This window comes from Hippopotamus amphibius, chromosome 9, assembly GCF_030028045.1.
Source record: "Hippopotamus amphibius kiboko isolate mHipAmp2 chromosome 9, mHipAmp2.hap2, whole genome shotgun sequence".
NCBI classification, from domain to species: Eukaryota; Metazoa; Chordata; class Mammalia; order Artiodactyla; family Hippopotamidae; genus Hippopotamus; species Hippopotamus amphibius.
The window spans coordinates 54,047,191-54,073,434 of NC_080194.1; positions in this window are offsets into that span (position 1 = coordinate 54,047,191).

A 26,244-nucleotide genomic window follows, 5' to 3' on the forward strand; every position below is an offset into this window, starting at 1 on the left:
GGATCTGAACAAACATTTTCCCAAAGAAGATATACAGATGGGCAACAGGCACATGGAAATATTCTCAGCGTCACTAATCATCAGGGAACTGCAAATCAGAATCACAAAGCCATGTCACTTCACACCTATTAGACTGGCTATTTTCAAAAAGACAAGAGACAACAAGTGTTGGTGAGGATATGGAGAAAAGCAAACTCTTGTGCACAGTTGGTGGTAATGTAAATTGGTGCACTGCTATGGAAAACAGTATATCGAGATTCCTCAAAAAATTAAAAATAGAACTACCATATGGTCCAGCAGTTCCAGTCCTGGGTATTAATCCAAAGAATACAAAAACACTAATTAGAGAAGATATTGGCACCCCTATGTTCATTACATCTTTATTTACAGTAGCTAAGATATGGAAGCAACCAAGGAAACAAATCAAGTGCCCATCAGTAGATGAAAAGATAAAGAAGAAATGGTATATACATGTAGTGTAATATTGCTAAGACATATAAAAAATAAAATCTTGCCATTTGCAAAAACTTGGATGAACTAGAGGGTATTATGCTAAGTGAAATAAGTCAGACAGAGAAAGATAAATACCATATGATTTTGTTTAAATGTGGAATTTAAAAAACAAAACAATTGAACAAACATAACATAAGAGAAACAGAGCTATGGATACAGAGAAGAAACATGGTTGCCTGAGAGGTGGTGGATGGGGTGAAAAGATTAAAAGGTAAAAACTTTCCACTGGAAAATAAATGAGTCACAGTTATGAAATGTATACTCCAGGGGATATACTCAATAACTGTAGTATTTTCATATGGTGACATTTAGCTAGATTTCTCATAGTGATCATTTTGAAACATATAGAATTATCAAATCACTATGTTCTGTGACATGAATTAACTTAGTATTGAAGGTCAATTATATTTCAAAAACAAATAAACAATATCATAGAAAAGAGCAGATTTGTGGTTACCACATGCAGGGGATGGAGGAGGGGAAATTGAACGAAGGCAGTCAAATGGTGAAAACTTCCAGTTGTAAGATAATTAAGTACTGGGGATGTAGTTTAGGAAATGATGAATACAATTGACCCTGCTGTATGTTGTATGTAAAAGTTGTTAGGAGAGTAAATCCTAAGATATTTATTCACAAGAAAATATTTTTCTATTTTTGATTTTTGTGTGTATAGGAGATGACGGATATTCCTGAACTTATTGTGATAGTTATTTCTTGATGTATTTAGGTCAAATCATTATGCTGTACACCTTAAGCTTATACAGTGCTGTATGTCAATGATATCTCAATAAAAGGGAAGAAAAACAATTAAGAAAACCAAAAAATAAATGTGTACATGCATATAAATAAAACATATCCCATATAATTTCCAAGTGTTCATAGAAACCAGTAGGAATTCCATGGAATCTGAACTAATCATCAGTTCCCTAGAGAGAAAAATATATTTTAAACAACACCAAGAACATAATTTCAGACCAGAGAAATTTCAGTGGGAGAAGAAATAGAAAACTAAAAGAAATAAAGAAAAACTGATACACTGTATAAATGTTACAGCCAGTAAATTTTGAGGGGGGAGGGTTGTGGAGGCAGGGGCATATCCTCAAGCTCTTATCATGGCCCCATACAAACAATCCCCTCTGAGATCATGTTGACTCCAGAAAAAAATTACATATAGAGTATTCACTCTATGGACAACTATATCCCTGAGATACACTTCAGGTGATTCTAAACCTCTACTCAAGGATCCATGATTTTATTATCCACCACTCTTCTACTGACTCAGTTTGGGATATATTAGTTTCAAGCACAAAACCAGGAGACTTCCTCTACTATATTTCACACATGTAGTTTGCTTCAGCATTTGCCAGGAAGTGTTCTCAGTGTCTTCTGGGACATCCACTCACTATTGCCTCTCTCATTCTGCAAAAAAGCAATTAGAAGGGCAATTTCACCTTAGGAGTAATCATACATTTTACTTGGTATTCTAGGGAGTAAAGTAAATTTAGGAGCTGCCCTAATCTTTGACTGCTGTCTACAGAGATTAATTTACTCTCATTATAGCATAATTTCCCTGCCTCATCTAAAGACCACACCTTAAAATTGACTTTTTCCTTATCAAAAAGGTTAACTTCAAGGTTCATGGTTTTTCTTCTTGGTTTTGTTTTTAAGTTGATGCCACCAGTTCAGTGTCCTTACTTACTGGCTGTCCCTGACTCACAGGTTTCCTTTGATCTTTGTAACATTACTTTCCTACCTCCTAATTCCTCTTCCTCTACTACCCTATGGGATCTGTGCCTAGAACAATTCTTTTGTACATAGACTTGATTATATGCTCTCAGCTATGCTTGCTCATGTTTTGTTTGTAATTTAAACTGCCTAGGAGCTCAGTATGACATGTATACTCTTCTAAGCAGGAAATCCCTACCTTCATTGGAAAGCCAGGCTTATGGTCCATCATGGTGGAAACTGTCCCGCGAAGAAAATAATAGTCTCATATCTGAACTTTATTTGGTTAGCTCTGTTCTTGCCATTGCATTTGTCTCATCCTTATTTCAAAAAAATATGTCCTGATTAGTTATCTCATTCTAGCAAGTGAAGCAATAGCAATGCTACTGAATTAATGCACTTGAAGCCTCTTTACATAATACAAATTCAAATAAGAGTGAACTTGATGGTCAGTTTCTATGGGGAATAATATAGGTCAGTATCGTCCAAGCCATTTGGCACTTGAGATTTTGAAATCTCCATGACCTTCATTTTCCTGCAAGTTAACTTTATTATGTGGCTGAGACTTTCAGGCCAGTTGGCTTGATAATTCAGATCAAGGTCTTTGGAATAACTAATCTTTCCTGATTTGAGGAGGCCTTAGTTCCTTTTCTTCAAAGCATGGTATTAAGTTCATATTTTTTTTTCAGACTTATCATTCACACCCACATAGACACACTCAAATAGCCCTCTTTACACACCTATACTATTAGATAGCTGTTTCATCATTTCATAGATATTCAAAAATATTTATTTGTAAATTATTGCTTAGCTTTTATGCCAAGAGTTTTCTCTTCTGGGTTTAGGATGAAGTTCACAATGTCTCAGAGCATAAAAATAGGCATACTAGAGAAATAGAAAATCCTTAATGGCACAGAGAACATGAAGAGATTCAAAAGCACAGGTCCGGGCTTCCTAGGTGGCGCAGTGGTTAAGAATCCGCCTGCCAATGCAGAGGTCACGGGTTCGATCCCAGCTCCAGGAAGATCCCACATGTCACGGAGCAACTAAGCCCGTGTGCCAAAAAAAAAAAAAAAAAGCACAGGTCCACACTCTCCCATTATTTCACAAAACAGGGGTCTGCACCTAGTATTGCTGGGCCAGAAGTTTGGGTCTGCATTTGAATAGAGGAAGTTTGCTCTTTGCTTTGCTCTTTTGTTGTAGGTCTAACATGATAGTGCAGATTTGTCAATAATGTAATACAGTTTGTTGTCAGTCTGGATTTTACAGGGCAGGTGCCTGTGAGAGTTATCTAGAAATTTCAGCTACCAAGCATCTAGAGACCTTAGGGCCCATGGAGCTTTGCAGTGCCATCTGCTTTGGTAGGCTTGTGAGTGGGAATGGGGACCCCAAGTCTCAGGGCAATAGAGTTTGGTTACAGAATTTCCTGCTGCTAAGAAGAAAAGATTCATCTTCCTCTGCAAGTGTGTTTGGGCAATTCAAAAGAGCTCCAAGAATCATTCTCAGACAATTCTGCTTGTTTTTCTACAACTTCCTGAGCAGGGAAAATTATTATTTAATTATTGTATGGTAATAATTAGAGCCCGCACTGAAGCTTCCCTGCGCCACCATGAAAGGTCTTTTCTGTAGTAATAGATATAGGTTAGAATCATAGCATAATAAGGATACTTTTGATTCTACTGGTAACTACTTTGGATAGCATTCAAGATAAACACGTTAAATTGGCTGTTCATCTTGCATTTTCATTATGTAAAGAGGATCCAGGTATACTAACTTTAACTCAACTGAACTTATATCTAAGTTGACAATACTTTTTCACTGAACTGTTTAGGCAGAACTGAAGTCTCAAAGACTAACCTTCTCATATACATAGAAGTCTGGCATTAATTCGTTCACTTTGGATATGCCAGATGCTCCAGAGATGTACGTGACATTGTGAGTGGGAATGGGAAAACAAAGAATACTTATGTCCTGTGTTATATATATATTAGAATTCTAAGCAGCTTGAATTTTGGAACACTTAAATCTACATTCTGGTTTCAGCATTTTGGGGATTATTCACATTTTGAAGACTATCAATCACAAAATTGCACTTAATTTTTGTTTTTATTAAAGCAACTGTACTTCAATACAAAGTTGATTTTAGAGCTGAATATAAGCCAAAGTAATGTTACCGACTAGTGTTTTTATGATTCTGGATTTTACCCAAAGCAGGCATATTTCCGTTTAATACAATGTTTGAAGAATTATATTGAGGTTTTGTTTAAAAAGGCTTTCATGAATTTTTATTGTAATACCTGTGACTATGCAAATATAAAGCACTGACAATATTCAAATGTTCAACTAGGGGATTAACATATATAAAATAATAAATTCTTAACAAAAATATGTCATGTAAGGAAAACTAGACATATCTGAAGCTATGAATAAAACATCAAATAATAATATGCAACTGTTGATTGACAGTCATAGAAATTTTTGTCTACTGTGAATGAAACTTTTATGATGATATCAGAATATCTTTTCACATTTCATTTGTAAACATGCTATGAAATTAAAGCTCTATCTGAAAGCTATGTATAACTATTTAGCTTTTCAGCAGTGGAGTGACATTATTACATCGATGTTACAATAGTCAGTCTATAGTCAGGGTAATGCTTTATGGAGGGGAGGAGCAGAAAGGACTGTACTGATTCAAACACTCTCTTTTCTCCTATTCAACAGCTAATTTGATAAAATGTATCTTTTTGTCATTATTCTATGAACATAAAACACTGTGTTAGGGGTTACTCCTAATATTGGTGGGGAAATTTTGACCATATAGTACGTAGTTTATGCTTTGTAGGCCATGTTGTTTCTGTCCCAACCATTCAAATCTGTCATTATAGTGTGGAAGTGGCTGTGGACAATTATGTAAATGAATGGGCCTTCTGTATTCCAATGAAACTTTGTTCATCTTTCCTAAGGACCATAGTTTGTCAACCCTTGGTGTAGAAATCCCTTTTATTCAAAAGCCATTAGGTAACTACTGGGATATATAGCTCCTTCTGTCCTGATGTACACAACGTGCTTAGAGAAGATATGTGATGTTCAGCATGAATTATCAACTATTTCAGTTCTATAATGCTAGCAATATACACAGTTCTCAAGTTATCAATTTGTTCTATTTTAGCACTTAATTTTTAAGTTGGTTATTTCTAAATGGAGGAGTTGGAATTGTTAAAAATATCATGATACATCAAATATATGAAATATTATTGAACACAAATATGTGATAACAAAGAAATAGGTCAATTTTTTAAAATATTTGAAACAAAATCAATTACAAAAATCAAAAGGCAAAACTATAGTAGCACAAGGATTGCATCTGTGCAAAAAAAGGCATCAAGGCAAGTAGATAAAAACTGTATACTAGTCATAAAATTAATTAGAGATGATTACTTTTTCTTAGGAATCTTCTCTAATATTATAGTTATATTACTTATTTAATAAAATATTCTGAAATTAAAAATAAGTTGATAGCTTGAAAGTCAAGGAAACTTTTAATAGAAATGAAAAAAAACTTGGCAAAGAGAATATTTTTATTTTGGACAGAGGATAAGAGATAGAAATTACAAAAGAAGACATCAGTATCATGAAATAGGTTTACAAATTTCTTATTGATACTGAGATTTGATATAGACTAGAAACTAATACAGCTGTTTCCTACTTATAAGATTTGGAAATAATTTGACCAACTCTCTGTCCTGTATATCTATCTTCACTTATGGAAGGAACTTAAGAGATTTATCTCTGCTCTGTGTTTAGGTCTTACACTAATTCTATTTGTTTAAAACAATTTGTTGCACCATTAGTTGTTATAATAAATAAATACTTGTCATCAATATTTAGATAGCATACAATGTGTTGTGCTTTCTTAGACAATAAAAATACACAGGCAAGGAGACACATCCACTAAGTGAATCTCTGCTTTCTTTCATTACCACTTATTCTAAGGCTTTCAAACAGTCCCTGGTGAGTGTTTTTCAATGTGAATGGTTGGTATTGTAAGAAAACAGAGCTGGAGGTTATAAGACAGGTGGATTAGCAAAGGGAATACCTGGGAGTAAGGAAGTCCTGAATCTCTTCTAATACTGAAGATGTACAACAATGAAGATATGGCTGAGCATCCAATCAATAGGAAAGAAAAGAGAGGGATATGTGTGCAGGTGTTAGGCAATAACAGAAGAGGTGGTGAGAAGCAATGAATTAGAAAATTTACATTAAACTCTCTTGCCAAGTTTAAAATTTTTAAATAAAATTCATACAAGTTTAACAGAAAGGAATATAGCTATATAAATTAAAATGTTACATTTTTCAATAGTTGAAAATATGGATGTTTTTCTTCTTTTATCTCATTTTAATATTGAGCATATGTTTTTATAAGGGGAAAATACACTTTGAAAAAATTTCACTAGGCTCCCTCATGTTTTTTTTTGGCTTCTGAAACCAGTATACCTATTTTTTTCTACATAAACAGTTTAAATAACTTTTAAAAACATAAAGTTATTTTATGTAGCACAAAAATATCTTGCTGCTTATTTAAACATCCTTTTTGTAGCTTTAAATTTTTTTCCCGGCTTAGATATTACACTTGTAATTTTGGTAGGTGAATATAAATTATAACTATGTATATTCCTAGTTCTTCAAAGTTTGCTTCATATACCTACTTTTTACTTCATCCTCTAATAGTCTCTCCTTGACACATTTCATATATATATATATGTATATATATATATGGTGCCCAATCAACTGAAACAACAACACCATTTACCCTTTCCTTTTGGCCACAATCCCAAGGCTAAATCTCTTCTCTCCTTTCATTCTTCTTGACCTCAGTGTTGTTATCAGTACATTACATTAGTCTCTCCTTTAAACTAATAACAGGTTGCATAAGAAAATAATAATATGAATTAGCTAAAAGGTTATGCTTTTCTAAACCACTGCACTGGTCAATTAAATGGCCACTAGAGAAGCATTTGGAAAGTAGGAAGAGAAAACACAGCATTTAAAAAAGAATTTTGAATGTAAGATTATTTAGACTACAAACAATATTTATTTATTTACTTTATTTATTATTTTTTTCTTTCTTTTTTTTTAAGCTCTTTGTTGGAAAATAATTGCTTTACACTCATGTACCAGCTTTTGAGGTACACAAAAGTGAATCAGCTATATTTATACATACATCCCCATGTCCCCTCCATCCTGTGACTCCCTCCTGCTCTCCCTGTCCTGGTCCTCCAAGGCATCACCCATCATCAAGTTGATCTCCCTTCGTTATACAGAAACTTCCCACTAGCTATCTATTTTACAGCTGGGAGTGTATCTATGTATATGCTACTCTCTCACTTCCTCCCAGCTTCCCCTTTGCCCGCCCCCCCCAAACCCCATGTCCTCCAGTCCATTCTCTGCATCTACATCCTTATTCTTGCCCTGTCACTGCGTTCATCAGTACCTTTTTATTTTTTTTTTTAAATTCCGTATACATGAGTTAGCATACAGCATTTGTTTTTCTCCTTCTGGCTTACTTCACTCTGTATGACAGACTCTAGGTCTATCCACCTCATGACATATAGCTCCATTTCATTCCTTTTTATGGCTGAGGAATATTCCATTGTATATATATGCCACATCTTCTTTATCCATTCATTTGTTGATGGGCATTTACATTGCTTCCATGTCCTGGCTATTGTAAATAGTGCTGCAATGAACATTACGGTACATGTTTCTTTTTTGGATTATGGTTTTCTCTGGGTATATGCCCAGTAGTGGGATTACTGGATCATATGGTAGTTCTATTTGTAGTTTTTTAAGGAACTTCCAAACTGTTTTCCATAGTGACTGTACCAACTTACAGTCCCACCAACAGTGCAGGAGAGTTCCCTTTTCTCCACACCCTCTCCAGCACTTGTTGTTTCTAGATGTTTTGATGATGGCCATTCTGATCGGTGTGAGGTGATACCTCATTGTGGCTTTGACTTGCATTTCTCTAATAATTAATGATGTTGAGCAGCTTGTCATGTGTTTGTTAGCAATCTGCCTCTCTGCTTTGGAGAAATGTCTATTTAGGTCTTCTGCCCATCTGTGGATTGGGTTATTTGCTTTTTTGGTATTAAGCTGCATGAGCTGCTTGTATATTTTGGAGGTTAATCCCTTGTCCATTGCTTCATTGGAAAGGATTTTCTCCCATCCTGAGGGTTGTCTTCTTGTCTTGTTTATGGTTTCTTTCACTGTGCAAAAGCTTTTAAGTTTCATTAGGTCCCATTTGTTTATTCTTGATTTTATTTCCATGATTCTAGGAGGTGGGTCAAAAAGGATCTTGCTTTGATGGATGTCATAGAGTGTTCTGCCTATGTTTTCCTCTAGGAGTTTTATAGTGTCTGGTCTTACATTTAGGTCTTTAATCCATTTGGAGTTTACTAATGTGTATGGTGTTAGGAAGTGTTCTAATTTCATTCTTTTACAAGTAGCTGTCCAGTTTTCCCAGCACCACTTATTGAAGAGGCTGTCTTTTTTCCATTGTATATCCGTGCCTCCTTTGTCAAAGAAAAGCTACCCGTATGTACTTAGGTTTACCTCTGAGTTCTCTCTTCTATTCCATTGATCATCCTTTCTATTTTTGTGCCAGTACCATACTCTCTTGATCACTATGGCCTTGTAGTATAGTCTGAAGTCAGGAAGCCTGATTCCACCAACTCCATTTTTCCTTCTCAAGATTGCTTTGGCTATTTGGGGTCTTTTGCCTTTCCATACAAATTGTAAGATTTCTTGTTCTAGTTCTGTGAAAAATGCCATTAGAAATTTGATCGGGATTGCATTGAATCTGTAAATTGCTTTGGATAGTATAGTCATTTTCACGATGTTGATTCTTCCAATCCAAGAACATGGTATGTCCGTCCATCTGTTTGTGTCGTCTTTGATTTCTTTCATCAGTGTCTTAAAGTTTTCTGCATACAGATCTTTTGCCTCCTTAGGCAGGTTTATTCCTAGGTATTTTATTATTTTTGTTGCCATGGTAAATGGGAGAGTTTCCTTAATTTCTCTTTATGCTCTTTCATTGTTAGTGTATAGGAATGCAAGAGATTTCTGTGCATTAATTTTGTATCCTGCTACTTTACTAAACTCATCAATTAGTGCTAGCAGTTTTCTGGTAGAGTCTTTAGGGTTTTCTATGTATAATATCATGTCATCTGCAAAGAGTGATAATTTTACTTCTTCTTTTCCAATTTAGATTCCTTGTGTTTCATTTTCTTCTCTGATTGCTGTGGCTAAAGCTTCCAAAACTATGTTGAATAATAATGGTGAGAGTGGGCACCCTTGTCTTGTTCCTGTTCTTAGAGGGAATTCTTTGATATTTCCCCATTTAGAATGATGTTGGCTTTTGGTTTCTCATATATGGCTTTTAATATGTTGAGGAAATTTCCTTCTATGCCCATTTTCTGGAGAGCTTTTAAAATAATTGGATGTTGAATTTTGTCAAAAGCTTTTTCTGTGTCTGTTGAAATTATCATATGGTTTTTATCCTTCAATTTGTTGATATGATGTATCACATTGATTGATTTGGGTATATTAAAGAATCCTTGCATCCCAGGGATAAACCCCACTTGATCATGGTGTATGATTTTTTTAAAGTTCTGTTGGATTCTGTTAGCTAGTATTTTGTTGAGGATTTTTTGCATCCATATTTATCAATGATATTGGCCTGTAATTTTCTTTTTTTGTGACATCTTTGCCTGGTTTTGATATCAGGGTGATGGTGGCCTGGTAGAATGAGTTTGGGAGTGTTCCCCCTTCTGCTACACTTTGGAAGAGCTTGAGAAAGATAGGTGTTAACTCTTCATGAAATGTTTGATAGAAGTCGCCTGTGAATCCATCTGGCCCTGGGCTTTTGTTTCTTGGGAGATTTTTAATCAGTCTCAATTTCCATACTTGTGATTGGTCTGTTCATAGTTTCTATTTCTTCCTGGTTCAGTCTTGGAAGATTGTATTTTTCTAAGAATTTATCCTTTTCTTCCAGGTTATCCAATTGATTGGCATATAGTTGCTTGTAGTAGTCTCTCATGATCTTTTGTATTTCTGTGGTGTTCGTTGTTACTTCTCCTTTTTCATTTCTAATTCTGTTGAATTTACATTTTCTCCCTTTTTTCTTGATGAGTCTGGCTAATGGTTTATCAATTTTGTTTATCTTCTCAAAGAGCTGACTTTTAGTTTCATTGATCTTTGCTATTTTTTCCTTCCTTTCCTTTTAATTTATTTCTGATCTGATCTTTACAATTTCTTTCTTTCTGCTCACTTTGGTGTTTCTTTGTCTCTTCTTTCTCTAATTGTTTAAGTTGTAAGCTTAGGTTGTTTATTCAATATTTTTCTTGTTTCTTGTGGTAGGACTGTATTGCTATAAACTTCCCTCTTAGAATTGCTTTTGCTGCATCCCATAGGTTTTGGGTTGTTGTGTTTTCATTGTCATTTCTTTCTAGATATTTTTTGATTTCCTCTTTGATTTCTTTAGTGATTTCTTGGTTGTTTAATAGTGAATTGTTTAGCCTCCATATGTTTGTATTTTTTATAGTTTTGTTCCTGTAATTGATATCTAGTCTCATTGTACTGTGGTCTGAGAAGATGCTTGATATGATTTCAATTTTCTTGAATTTACTGAGGCTTGATTTGTGACCCAAGATGTGATCTATCCTGGAGAATGTTCTAAGTGCACTTGAGAAGAAAGTGTATTCTGTAGTTTATGGATGGCATGTCCTATAAACTCAGTTAAGTCAAGATGGTCTAATGTGTTATTTAAAGCTTGTGTGTCCTTATTTCTTTTCTGTTTGGATAATCTGTCCATTGATGTAAGTGGGGTGTTCAAATCTCATACTATCATTGTGTTACTGTTGTTTTCCCCTTTTATGGCTGTTAGTATTTGCCTTATGTATTGAGGTGCTCCTATTTTGGGTGCAAAGATATTTACAATTTATATATCTTCTTCTTGGATGGATCCCTTGATCATAATGCAGTGTCCTTCCTTGTCTCTTGTAATAGTCTTTACTTTAAAGTCTAATTTCTCTGATATGAGTATTGCTACTCCAGCTTTCTTTTGACTTCCATTTGCATGGAATGTCTTTTTCCATCCCTTTACTTTCAGTCTATATGTGTCCCTTGGTCTGAAGTGGGTTTCTTGTAGGCAGCATATAGAAGGGTCTTGTTTTTATATCCATTCATCCAGTCTGTGTATTTTGATTGGAACATTTAATCCATTTACATGTAAGGTGATTATTGACATGTGTGCTCCTATTACCATTTTCTTAATTGTTTTGCTTTTTTTTTTTTTTTTTTTTTTGTAGCTCTTTTCCTTCTCTTGTGTTTCCTATTTAGAAATGTTGCTTTAGCAATTGTTGTAAGGCTGATTTGGTAATGCTGAATTTTCTTAACTTTTGCTTGTCTGTAAAGCTGTTGATTTCTCTGTCAAATCTGAATGAGATTTTTGCTGGGTTGAGTATTCTTGGCTATAGGTTTTTCTCTTTCAGGACTTTCAGTATATCCTGACATTCCCTTCTGGCCTGCAGAGTTTCTGCAGAAAGATCAGCTGTTTTCCTTATGGGTTTCCCCTTATATGTTATTTGTTTCTTTTCTCTTGCTGCTTTTAATAATTTTTCTTTGTGTTTAATTTTTGTTAGTTTGATTAATATGTACGTCAGTGTATTTCTCCTTGGGTTTATTCTGTATGGGACTCTCTGTGCTTCTTGGGCTTCATTAATTATTTCCTTTCCCATGTTGGGAAGTTTTCCAGTATAACCTCTTCAAATACTTATTCAGATCTTTTCTTTTTTTTCTTCTTCTTCTGGGATGCCTATGATTTAAATGTTGGTGTGCTTAATGTTGTCACAAAGGTCTCTGAGACTGTCTTCCATTTTTTTTTATTCTTTTTTTTTCCTGCTCTGTGACAGTTATTTCCCCCATTCTATCTTCCAACTCATTTATTCATTCTTCTGCCTCTGTTATTCTGCTATTTATACCATCTAGAGTATTTTTAAATTTTGTTATTTTGTTGTCATTACTGTTTGTTTGCTCTTTAGTTCTTCTGATTTCTTATTAACTGTTTTTAGTATTTCCTGTATTTTGTTAACCAGATTTTGGATCATCTTTTCTATTATTACTCTGAATTCTTTTTCAGGCAATTTTCCTACTTCTTTTTCTTTTATTTGGTCTTGTGAGTTTTTTTCTGGCTCCTTTGCCTGCATGGGGTTTCTTTTTTTTTTTTTTTTTTCTCATTTTGTCTAATTTATAGGATTTGCTGTCTCCTTTCCCTATGATGCCTAGTAGTAATTCCTTTTTTTTTCTGCCCTCTGGCTCCTGTGGTGGGGTTTGTCTGGTGTCTTGAGTACACTATCTGGTGGGGGCTCTGGTGTCTGTTTTCTGGTGCGTGGCTCTGTGTCTTTTCTCTCTGATGAGCAGGGCCATGTCAGGTGGTGTGTTTTAGGGTATCTCTGAGGTCAATAAAGCTTTAGGTAGTCTGTGTGCTGATGGGAGGGTTTGTGTTCCTGTCTTGTTTGTAGTTTGGTGTGAGGTGCCCAACACTGGCAGTTGCAGACAGTCAGATGAAGCTGAGTCTTAGACTCTTATACAGGGCTCTGTGAGAGTTCTCTGCAGTTAATATTTCCTGTTTCTGAGGACTCCCTAGTGGTCTAGCCTCCTGGCTTCAGCGCTCTGTCCCCAGAGCCTCCTACTTGACATCTCATGGAGTAGTCCAGAATTCAGAGGTTGCTTGTCCCAGCAATAAAGGTGTTTAAAGAAGAGTGACCAAGTCTCAGACTAATGGCAGAGTGTTGAGTCAAACAAATGCTAAGTCAAGGAAACACATACATGTATAAGACCCACAAATACTGAATCCAATAGAACACAAGGCACTAGAAAGACCTGACAGAAGAACCCCAGTATGCCCGCAGAGAAAACCAACAGAAATTCACAACCAAAAAAAAAAAAAAAAAAAACGCATGCACACACACACAAATCCAGGGGGATTTTGAAAGCTAGGATCAAATATAATAAAGAGCGAGAGTACCAGCGTACCATCAGACAGACTGAAGATTCTCAGAATGAAATCAGATGATTACACTTGGAACTAAGATAAAGACAAAACCTAATAATAAAACCAAAGCAGTGTGTCATCTGGAGAATAAAGCAAGGAAACAGAACTGAGCGATAATGTTGGTTATAAGTATATTAAGATAAAAGAAACTAAAGAAGGATAAAAGACAGGGCAACAGAAGAGCATACTGTGAGTGGAAATATGAAAATAAAAAGAAAGAAATAGAAATGTATAAAAGATAGAGATGAAAAGAATGTAGGAGAGATACAGTCAGCACTACAAAAAACTTAGCTAGAAATAGAAATATATAAAAAGGCTAGAAATAGAAAGAATAAAAATAGAATTAAAAAATATGTTATAAAACATGTAGATCCCTTAGGACTAAGATCATAATATATAAAATAAAATAAAATAAAATAAAATAAAATAAAATAAAATAACTAGAACTGACCCTGAATGGTCCAAATCAATAGAGTTAATGATAATATTTCTGTTTCTTTGGGGTCTCAGCTGTAAGTGTCCTTCTACCTGCCTCGGGCTTTTTGTATTACTCTGAGGCCAGCAGAGTTTCCTTTATTGTTCATCTGTAAGTGCTGGTGTGTGGGGAGAGAGAGGGTACAATAGTGTCTCCTTCCCCAGGAGTGAGTGAGCAGTGGCACCCTGCCTGGGTCCTGGCAGCTTGGGTGGCCCAGGCTGAGAGCGCGACTGCAACTGCAGCTCTTTCCCCCTGCTACGACTCTGCCAGGGTGCCCTGGCTGCATCATGGCAGCTCAGTCAGCCATGGCAGTGCCTGTTTCAGAGGGATGCCAGTCACTCAGGTGTAAACAGAATGTCTCCAGAGCTGGGCCACTCTGCAGACTTTTGGCTGTTGGGTGCAGGTATTTTAGGCCAGCCCCATCCGGGGGCCTTTGTTATCCCTGAGTGCATTAGCCAGGCCCAGAGGGATCCTTTCTTTGTCTGTTGCAGGTGCAGAGAGAGAGACTACACCCACGGCTCCTCCCCTTGCTTGTGAGTCAGTAGTATTGAGCTGCCACCACGACCACTCAGCTTTCCACAGTAGGCATTCTCCATTGTGGATTTCTTCCCGCCTGTCCTCTCAGTCTGTCTCCCCACTGCCAACAATGTTCCTCACCCTGAACCAGTTCTCTAGTTCCCCCATTCCATCTCTCAGACCCACTGTTCAGCTATGAACTGATGTCTTAGTCTGAATATGGTGAGCCTTGTTGCAGACCCTCGGTGTGTTTCTCACTCTTTCCCATCTGCCACAGATCAGCAGCTTCACCCTCTTTGAACAGTCCCAAATGCCTCCCTTCTAATCCTGGAAAATTCCTCATTGGAGAAGGGGTTTCCCATTAGGTAAGGGACATTTCCCTGAATTCAGCAATCTCCCCTCTGTTTCAGATTCCCCCACCCCAGGGTGTGGGACCTGTCCCTTTCCTTTCTTCTCCTCCTCTTTCTCTTTTTTTTTTTCCCTCTGTCCTACCCAGTTATGTTGGGATTTTTGCAGTCCTTTCTGGTGTCTGAGGTCATTTGATGGTGTTCAGCTGGTTCTCTGTGGGAATTATTGCATCTTTTGGCATATTCCTGATGCATCTGTGGAGAGGGATGCCTTCCATGTCTTTCTACTTCACCGCCATCTGAAATCAGCTCAATATTTACTTAAAAATTGATCAATCTCTTTGTACATCTCTGTAATCTTTGTTGTATTAAACAGTCACTACCTGTGATATAAAAAAAAATACATCTTGATTTTGGTCTCACATCATTCCTTTAAAATAGATTCATTTACTATGTAAACTGTTTTTACTCTGTGGACATGGAAAGCCCTTAAAACTGGACACTTTATCTTCTGGGCATGTCCAAATTTCCATAACAGAGTATCTTTCACTTAAGTTTCCTTGATATAGGCAAATGAATGTCTTATCTGGGTAGTCAATGTAGCTCTTCTTTAATTCCTAGAAATTCACTCTTCAATGTCAGTTTCTGCTGCTAGGTCTTCTACCTCTCTAACTAAGCTTATTGTGAGGACTAATTTTACTTTACCCTGGCTCTCTTTCTCTTTTGTGTTCCTGGATATACTCATGAGTACTTAGACTTGAAACCCTTTGGGAGAGAAAACTTACCCTATCAAAAATTGAAGCAAAATAAAACAAAATTGTCTCCTTGCTCAGCCTGCAAATCAACTAGTAAGCCTATTGGTCTCTGCAGATTTTGCACTTTAGAGTGTCATCTTTATAATTTTCTTTACACAAATTTTAGTTTGCTTTTTTTAAAAAAAAGAGTATCTCCTATCTACAGGGACACACATGTCAATGTGTGAAAATGCTTGCTACTGATGCTCACTTTCTCTAGAATTAAGGTGAAGGTATTTTATTTTACACACAGTAGCTTATACTTCTTAATCCCCCACCCTTATCTTGTCCCTTTTCACCCCCTTACCCCACTAGTAACCGCTAACTTCTTCTCTATATCTGTGGTCTGTTTCTTTTTGTCATCTCAATTTTGGCATCTGTTGATTATCTTTTCACATTTAAGTTGAGATTTCTCTTTTGATGGGACAAATGACTTTTCACAGTTTTCTGGACATTGTGGGTAAAACATTAAAAGACACTGGATCTTATTTAAATCTTCTGTTTTAGTACACCTTCTCTGACACTGTACCAGTGAAAAAAAGGGCAGTGTTGCCTTGTTACTTCTAGAAAGGGGTGAAAGTTCAGGTTTCCCACTAGGCTCCTTTGATGCCTTTGGTAGGGAAATGTTACTTCACTGGATGGGGCTTTTATTTCAGATTCCCCACTAGGCTTTCACTAACATTACATTGGCTGAAAGGGAGAGGAGATCCTGGTTACTGGTTTCTAGGTGGCCTCCACTAACACAATGTGAAGAGAGAGGAATCGTTATCATGATGTGATAGTGGAAGTTGCATTCCCACTCAGCCTCCTCTTATGCAAGCCCATTTGGGGATATATGATACCTTATCATGGCTGGAATCAGGATCCCCACTAATTCTCCACTGATGCTATGGAGGGGTCCTTGTCACCACTGGACTGGGATGAAACCCCCAGGTCCACACTGTCTTCTCTGAAACCAGCTTGGGGAACAGGCTGCAAGGAGTGACTCATTATAGCTCAGACAGAACAGAAGTCTGGGGTCTTCATTTGGGCTTTGTTGATGGGGGTGAAGATGGTACCATGGGTTCCTTCACCATGTTTGCTGAGATAAGACAGTTATTGTCTAAACTTTCTGCCTTGCTAGGTTGCATCTTTCCTGGTTTTAGGAAGAACAAAACTTCTTGTCACTTTTTTGTTGTTGTTCTCATTGGCTTTTCCAAGTAGCCACCTTCTTTACCACCAAGTCAGGAATATATGAGGCAAAAAAGAAAACCCAGGTATAATGTCAGTTTCATGTGTCCATGTAGCCATGCTTCCAGTTATTCAATCAAACATTAACCTAGGTGTTAACAGTGAAGGGATTTTGTACATGAGATTAAATTTTATAATCAGTTTACTTAAAGTGAGGAAGATTATTCTAGATAATCTGTGTGAGCTTGATTTAAAAGATCTTAAGAGCAAAATTGTGGCTTCCTTGAAGAAAACAAATTTTCCCAGTGGATGCAGCTTCAGCCTGTGCCTGAAAGCACTAATCTGCCTTTCCCAGTGGATGGCATGACAGATTTTGAACTTGCCTTGCCAACCTCCTCAATCACATAGGCCATTTCCCTGTGATAAATATTTTCATACCAGGAAGTGATGTGCTGCTGTAACAAATGCCTAAAATATGGGAATAGTTTATAATTGAATAAAAGATAGAGGCTGGAAACATTTTAGGAAGCATGATAGAAAAAGCCTAGATGCCCTTGAAGAGACTGTTGAAAGAATATGAAAGTTAAATACTGACAGTGAGGACTCAGGAGGAAGTGAGCAGTATGGTAGAGAAAGTCTGTATTGTCTTAGAGAATACATACATCATCATAAGTGGAATGTTGGTAGAGATATTAATGTTGAAAGCTCTTCTTATGAGAGCTCCAAAGGAAATGAGGAACATGTTATGGAAAATGGAGGGAAGAAGATTATTTCTATATAATGGAGAAAACTTAGCTGAACTGAGTACTATGTTTATGTGGAAGCAGATTCTGTAAGTGATGAACTTGAATATTTAGCTGAAGAATTTTCCAGAAAAGTTGTTCAAATTTCGAGTTCTAGCATCCAGTACTGTATTTGGAGACATGGTCTTTACCGGGTTAATCAAATTAAAACGAGGTCATTAGAATGGGCTCTGATCCAATATAACTGGTGCACTTGTTAAAAAGGGAAATTTGAACACAGGCACACACACAAAGAGAAAGCCATATGAACATGTTAAATAGTTATCTACAAGCCAAAGAGAAGCCTGGAATAGATCCTTCCCTCACACCCCTTAGAAGTAACCGGCCCTTTTAATACTTTTACTTTGGACTTTTAGTTTCCAGTATTGTCTCACAATACTGGAAACTAATATATATATATATATATATATATATATATATATATATATATATATATATATATATATATATACACTGAACCAATTTTCAAAGTGAATGGATGGAGAAAAGACTATGGTAATTTGATTACTTCTCTCAGAAGATCTGATTCTCCCAATCAGTGTGTCTGAAATTCCTTATTCTTCCAACCTTGTCACTTTTCCTTCAGACTAACATTTCACTGAGAATTGATAATCCTACTATTTAAATTATGTTGCATTTTGGAGACAGTACAGATCGAAGCAGGCACTAGAGTCATATTGCCTGGGCTTGCATCCTGGCTCTGACACCTATTATTTGTGGGTGCCATTTGGCAAGTTATTTACTGCTTTGTTCATCAGTCTGCACATCTTTAAAATGTGCATAGTGGTGGTCTCACTTCTAATACTATGATGAGAATTAAATGAGATAATCTAAGTTGTATGCTAAGCAGAGTTTTCTTTTCTTGCCTCATATTTTTACCTTTATTCTACTCTCCTGGAAAAGATTCAAATCTACTCATGTAGCTCTTGCACTTGGTGAGCAGTAGAGTATAGTGATGAAGAGCATGGACCTTGGAGATAAGCCATGGCTTAAATGTAGGCTTTGCTCCTTAGCTGGTTTGTGATCAAGGAAAAATTACTGAATGTCAGAGTTGCTGTGGAAATTAGATAAAAATAATGATTATAAACTACTCCGCCTGGTCCTTGGTACATAGTAAGTTTTCACTGTTAGTAAATATTATGTGCACATTTCAAGCTTTGCTCCATATTCAGCTATTTCTTAGGATTCATAGTACCATCACATCAGAGCTGTGGTTAGCTCTTCACACTGACTTTATTTTTTACATCCTCCTTTCCATTCTGGCTCATTTAATTCAGGCTTTTCAAAATTTCACTATGAGCAATCATTTCTCTTCCTATTTGTATGTCCCAGTTTTTCACTACATCACAAATAAACCAAGTTCTTAGCTTTCAAGCACCAATCTCTGTTCATATCTGCTTCTCTGTCTCCAGACTCATAATTTCCTGGCATGATATCATGTTACAAGTACACATGTTTTATTATAGATTTATTTTCTCTCAATTTCCTTCTTTTTTCTTCATTAATTTTCATGCTGTTGTATTTTTAAATAGCCTCCTATTTGTCAATCATTTGACAACTTTCCTATTCCAAGAACAGTTTGAATAGATTTCTCTCAGAAGTACCTTTTTAGGCACATTACAAGATGAATTTAGAACATTTTGTTTCCTCAGTCATGCTTTATGTCACCCTTCTTAATATTTAACCTTTCATGGTTTAAATTTAGTTTTAAAATATACTTTATAGTTAGATGTTTTTATGGGCTGAATTGTGTTTCCCCTCCAAATTCACATATTGAAATCCTAACCCCCAGTACCCCAGAATATGATTGCATTTGGAGATAGGACCTTTATGAAGGTAATTATTATAAAGTGAATCATATGGGTGGCCTTACTCTAATACAACTGGTCTCTTTATAAGAAGAGGAGATTATAACCCAGGTACAAATATAAGCAGGACCATGTGAAGACAAGGAGAGAAGGTCATTTACAAGCCAAGAAAAGAAGTCTCAGAAGAAACCAACTCCAATGACTCCTTGATCTTGAATTTCAACCCTCCAGAATTGTGAGAAAATAAATTTCTACTGTTTAAGCCACTCAATCTCTGGTATATGTTATGGCAGCCCTTGGCAAACTGATACAAATTTTTTTATGAATTTTTTATAATTGATTCTTTTTCCTAGAGAAAACCATACCTTTGTAGAATGATGATATTATCTGCCCCTAGTCAGTAAGCAGCTCACTTGGTTCCATGAAAGCAAATTTATAATGCACAGAATAATATCAATTGTTGCTGTTCCCAATCCCATTGGCTTTTGTGTTAGGCAAAGGCTTCTGGATTCAAGATTCCTGTCCTTAAACTATTGAGCTCTTACTGTTAATTGAGGACCAGGCCCCAAATGACCAAATTTGAATTAATCAGTAGAGTTGATGTTGAAATAAATAAAATGAAATATTTTTATGGGATCTTTTGGACACATTTTCAAAAATGTAAGCAATATTGTATAAGCAGTTCTGAGTTAGCCAATAATTAGATAAAACCTGTCAAAACAAAATGCTAATAAAAAATTGGTTGATATAATATACAGAAATATGCAACCACAAAATTTAGAAAGTATTTTAGAAAAGGGAACAATGACATTTCTTCAGTGCTTAGTTTTTGCTGAAAATCCAGGTCTAGTCCTGGGTGCAAATTGTCTATTAGAGTACATAAAAAAACAAAACAAAACAAAAAAAAAAAAACATATTTCAGGCTTTGTTTTCATTTGTTCCTTACAAAACTTGGGATCATGTTGCAAGAAAACTAACTACCTTACCAATAAGCTTTCCTTCTAGCTTTGTTCTTATTATTTCTATTGTCTTGTAACTTCAAGTCTTTCCTTTTTCAAAACTATTCTTTTATAATTACCATAATTGCAAAATATAATTTATTTACACTACAAATCTAGCATGTGATCATGAGATCTTTCCTACATAAGCCTGTTTAATAGTTCTCATTGCTCTTAAACTTCCTTCTAACTCTGCTGGCCTTCACCTGAAGAAAGCCTGACACCAAGGTTTTCTTCTCCTCTGGGTGACTCTAAAACAAGTAATCTGTAGACCCATCAAGAAAAAGCAGATAAAATCCAAGTCTTCTTGGTCTGTTTCTTCCTTATACACTTTTGTTCTATTCTCTGTTACACTTAGTCTCAAAACAAAGCCATTGTAGTGATTGTATGTCCTATGCCAAGTGAAGCCACTTTGACTTTGCTGATATTATTTCCTCTGTGTTCAACTTTCTCTACTTGCTTCCTGTGTTTAATTTCTATTTATCCTTTTATAAATAAACAAAAATACCAAACATGTAACCATTCTACATGACCTCTCTTCCACAAACACCCACTGTGAGGTTAGGGAACTGTCTTCTTCATTTTCTTTATTTACAACTTTTGTAACTTTTATCATTTGAAACTGCAAACACCTGTTTAGTTAACTATCTCATTTACCAGACCTTTATCTTCTTGAAGCTAGTGACCACAGTTGTTTGTTTATTTTTTACTGTGTAGTATAACACATCTACATAGAGAATTTAGGTCATTAGACTATCCTTACATAGATTGAAACTGGGCCAAGGTATAGGCCAACCACCCTGCTCTCTAGCAAAATGAGCCTTGGGATGCTTAATGACCACAATGATCAGGACTTCAGCTTTATGTTTCATCCAACAAGATCACTTGTCTCTCAAGACACTAAAATGAAGAGTAAGTCATAAGGAAATCAATAGTGTTATAGTCATACAAGGCTATTTAGACCAAAACACATTCCATTTTCTCATTAGCCATGGAGCCAAAGGGGAAAGGGAGGAGGATCGGCATTCATTTGAAATTGCACACAGATGGACCTCTTGGTTCCCACTGCCTAGTGAAGGCTCCAAAGTGCACACAATTAAATGTATTTTATTAAAACTAGCTTTAAAAATGCATGTTATTTCCTCCCATTTATTCAATAATTGATTAATTACAGCCTGCTTTATTTCTCTCAGTGACATTTTCTAGTTTCATTTGTCCTTTACATTTTTGAAGTTTGCTTGGCTTTTAGAATTGTATTTTAACTGAATTTTTTAAAGATTTGAGGATATTTGATTTCCTTTAAAAAAAAACCATAATGTGTCAATTTTCTAAAGTTATCAGTTGGTATATAAGGATTTATTACTTCCCAGTTTTTATGCTTTCCAACACAAAGCAGAGGTCATATAACTAGAAAGGCAAGATGGTTGTTTCTAAAACCTTAGGAATTTGTTCATGTTCTACTTCAGTGTTATCAAGTGGAAATATAACGTGACTCACACATATAATTTTAAATTTTTTAGTAGCCATATTAAACAGAATAAAAGAAACAATAAAATTAATTTTAGTGCTATATCTTATTTAACCTTGTGTGAAATAAAATTCATATTTTATGGCAAGACAAGAAACATTTAAACATAAAAAAATTATTCTCTGTCCTTTGGCCTCCTCTCCCACCTCTACTGTGCATTGTGTATCTGCATTATGCATTGACCAAACTTCCCATATTGGCAGAAATACCTGCTCAGCCATATAGAACAACATTCTCCTAGCATCAATAAGATAACTCCTTAAGAGATAACATTCCTTCTTGATCTTGAAAGGGTTCACAGTGACACTTAGATCTAGATTGTGTAAACTGTCAATAATATGTCATTTAATGTACAGCCCTGTGTTTCAAAAACTTATATAACTGTGCCTTGACTTCTAACGTGTGGGATAGTTCTCAGAGCTTTCTGTGATGTTCCTCCCTGGTTATAATCCTCAAATTTGGCTCAAATAAAATTTTCCATTTCTTTCTTCAATCAACTGTAATTTTTTATCACCTAATGACATTATATTGTATACCCAAAATATTAGCACTTCAATATGCAATCAATATAAATATAACTGAGTTATTTTACATTTTTTCTTTCAATAAGTGTTTGATATCTGGTGTGTATTTTACCCTTAGAGCACATTTAAATTTATACTAGCCTCACTTTAAGTGTTTAAGTGGCTTCCATAGTGGATGTCATGGCTCTACTTGATCTATCCATAGCACCACAGTAATAATAAATCCCTTTGGAATTTGCTTCATTGCATTTCACCACATCCAAATAGTAAAATCTCTTGAACATTCCCTCTCCCTCCATCACTACTACCACCAAAACAGACACACAAAAAAGTGTGATTTATTTTACTTCAAAATGTCTGCAGATTGTACAGGATGTGGTAGGTTTATGATCAGTACTTAGAGAGCAATTAACATTTGAATTAAGCCACATGAAGATAACAACAGGCGATTACCCATTTTAACAGCTGCTAAGTGGTGTTAATTGCTGGCTGTAGACCACAAGCTGAGCAATTTTCTGTGTATTGTACAAACAGAACAAAATAAAATAGAAGTTAAAAAAAGTATTATCCCCATTATAATAAGGTATAGTATCTGGGACTATAATGTATCCTTATAACCCATGCCATTTATGAAATTGACCATGAACAGGTAATATTTATGGGAGAAATTATATATATATACACACACACACACATATATATGATTGCTCATTTTTATTTTCAAGTAATAAATCTTGAAAACATTCATACATACAATAAGAAGTGTTCTAAACATTTCACAATTTTATAAAACTGTCAATGGATAAAGTTCTTGATATTCAAATTAATTAAGAAGAGATGTGGTAAAACGTTAGTTGCAGGAAGCTGGGAAATATAAAGCATAGTTAAATTAATTCTGTTAATAACTGCTTAAAGAAATGGAATTTATTACATCATTAGACTGTGCTGACTGAGCTAAGTTCTTTTGTTTTAGTTCCTGAAATTATGACTAGAAAAAAATTTGTTTCTGCACATGGGCTTTCTCTAGTTGTGGCAAGTAGGGGCTACTCTTTGTTATGCTATGTGGGCTTCTCATTGCTGTGGCTTCCCTTATTGGGGAGCTGATGCTTTAGGCATGTGGGATTTAGTAGTTGTGGTACACCAGCCCAGTAGTTGTGGTACATGGGCTTAGTTGCACCACAACATGAGGGATATTCCTGGACCAGGGATGGAACCCATGTCCCCTGCATTGGTTGGCAGGTGAATTCTTAACCACTGTGCCACCAGAGAAGTCCCTAGGAAAATATAATTGGTAAACATGATCATTATAGTTTATTCTTATTAATGTGTACTGTTAAAAAGAAGACATTGTTTTGATATAGAATATTTCATGGTCTAGTTTAGGATATAAGTTGATATTGTTATTTTGTCAAAAGCTACTCACACATAGAGTCCCCTTGATTTCTTATTTTGCACAACTATCTGTTGATTGGTTTGGCTTTAGGACATGAGTTCTGTAGTCCTATAATGTGTCATGCATATTTTGAAGGGAGCTTAATGAATAGCTATATTTGCCACCAGATGCTTGCTGCAATTTTATCTTTTACTACTGGGTCATTTCCCAACTCTAACCAGGCTTTCAACTAACATCAAGATGGCCTCTATATTACCCTCAACTTGGTGAAATTTTAGACATGCTTCTTAGGCACTATAGGCCCCTGACCACACCCCATTTTCATAGAGCATTTACTTTAGAGCAATTGTATATTCTTTTGCTGCCCCTTTGAGATGTAAATCTCCCAACCTCTTCCAGTGTTATAACCCAAACACATCTTTCTCAAGGACTGGGGGACTTTTTTTTAAAATACAACATCAAGAAAGACAAGGTTTCTATATACCAGTCTTTGTGATGCCTGATTTGATAAGCATCAATTAGCAAACACATGTGGACTAATTATATTGACCAACCTCTCTCCTAATGCCCTCCAGTATTTTTCCACTAACTCATGCCAGTGCTTCAAAACTCATCTGCCTTATTTTTAAATTAATTTATTTATTTTAATCTTTATTGGAGTATAATTGCTTTACAGTATTGTGTCAGTTTCTGTACAATAAAGTGAATCAGCCACATGTATACATATATCTCCATATCCCCTCCCTCTTAAGCCTCCCTCCCAACCTCCCTATCCCACCCCTTTAGGTCTTCACAAAGCATCAAGCTGATCACCCTGTGCTCTGTAGTAGCTTCCCACTAGCCATCTATTTTACATTTGGTAGTTTGTATATGTCAATGCTACTCTCTCACTACATCCCAGCTTACCCTCCCTCTGGTGTCCTCAAGTCCATTCTCTACATCTGCCTCTCTATTACTACCCTGTCACTAGGTTCATCAGAACCATTTTTCTAGATCCCCTATATATGTGTTAGCATATGGTATTTGTTTTTCTCTTTCTGGCTTACTTCACTCTGTATGACAGACTCTAGGTCCATCCACCTCACTATGAATAGTTCAATTTCATACCTTTTTATGGCTGAGTAATATTCAATTGTATATATGTGCCACATCTTCTTTATTCATCAACAGATGAATGGGTTAGGAAGATGTGGCTCATCTGCCTTTTGTTTCAATGGACTTGGAGTTGGGTTCAGCATCTCTCCACTACCACACTAGTCTTAATTCCTAATGTAATAGTCTTGAATAAAATTTTCTTTCCTGTTTAATTTCAACCTGTTTGACTCTATATGGTGCAACTTTTCTTTGACTCTTTCAAAAGCCCAATATCTGGGAATAGAAAAAGAGGGCCTTAGAAATTTACTTTATATAATTCAGCCTTACTTGTATGACATTCTAAAATCATCTGCACTTACTACATAGCTTACAAAGGTGTTTTGTATGGAATTAGAGGAGCATGGAGAAAGGTATGGAAAGAAATATATGGTTGCCTTGGTTACATCAGAGAAGTAGAGATGCTGAGTGTGAAAGGAGAGAGGGTAGAGCTTAACTCCTTTTATGCCTTCCTTTGTATTATTTAGTATCTTAAATTTTTTGTTAATCTTGTAATTAAAGCATATACACGAGGGTAAAAAATCCAAAACAAGAAGGAAAAAAACAAATTTGCAAACAAATATCACTGTGGCTTATGATTTCTTAGGGAAAATAATGGTTATTTATAAAGGATAGACTTTAAAATGTATTTAGAAAGGAATTTTAAAGGTATGTATTTGGGGGAAAATATAATCAAAAATAAAATGTTCTCTGAACCCAGACATTTCTACAAAGGTCAAGGAGAAAGAAAACAATTTTATTATTGAATACACTAAGCTAGAATGTAATATGCATCAATTGCAATCTATTAAAAGATTGCAAAGACAGAAATAAATCTCAAGTGTATACATAGCCAAGCAGATATGACCCATTAGGTATGTGTTCTCAAGATTAAGCGTAACTAGTTCTCAAGTAACAACTAACTGAAACTACTATTTGTCACAGGTAATTTATGCTCCACTAACTTGTTAATGGAGTTGACCATCTGTACTAGTCAACTGGTTTTATACAAAGGAAAAATAAACTTCTAATATCTTTATGAAAGAAGGTAGTTTTACAAACCAGAGTCTAAAGCCTGCTGAAGGACTTGCCCTCCACCTCCAGAGGCAGCAGGAAGCAGCAAGCTCACAGGACTTAGCAAAAAATCCCTAAATAGGGCACAGTAGAGCTCTACATCCAACTATAAAAAATTAAATGGGATTTCCTCTTGCAAGAGCACTGGAATTACAAGTAACTGCTGAACAACCATCAACAGAAAGACACTGGAACTCACCAAAAAAACCACCCCACATCCAGAGACAAAGGAGAAGCCACAATGAGATGGTAGGAGGGGTGCAATCGTGTTAAAATAAAATCCCATAAATGCAGGGTGGGTGACTCACAAGCTGGAGAACAGTTATACC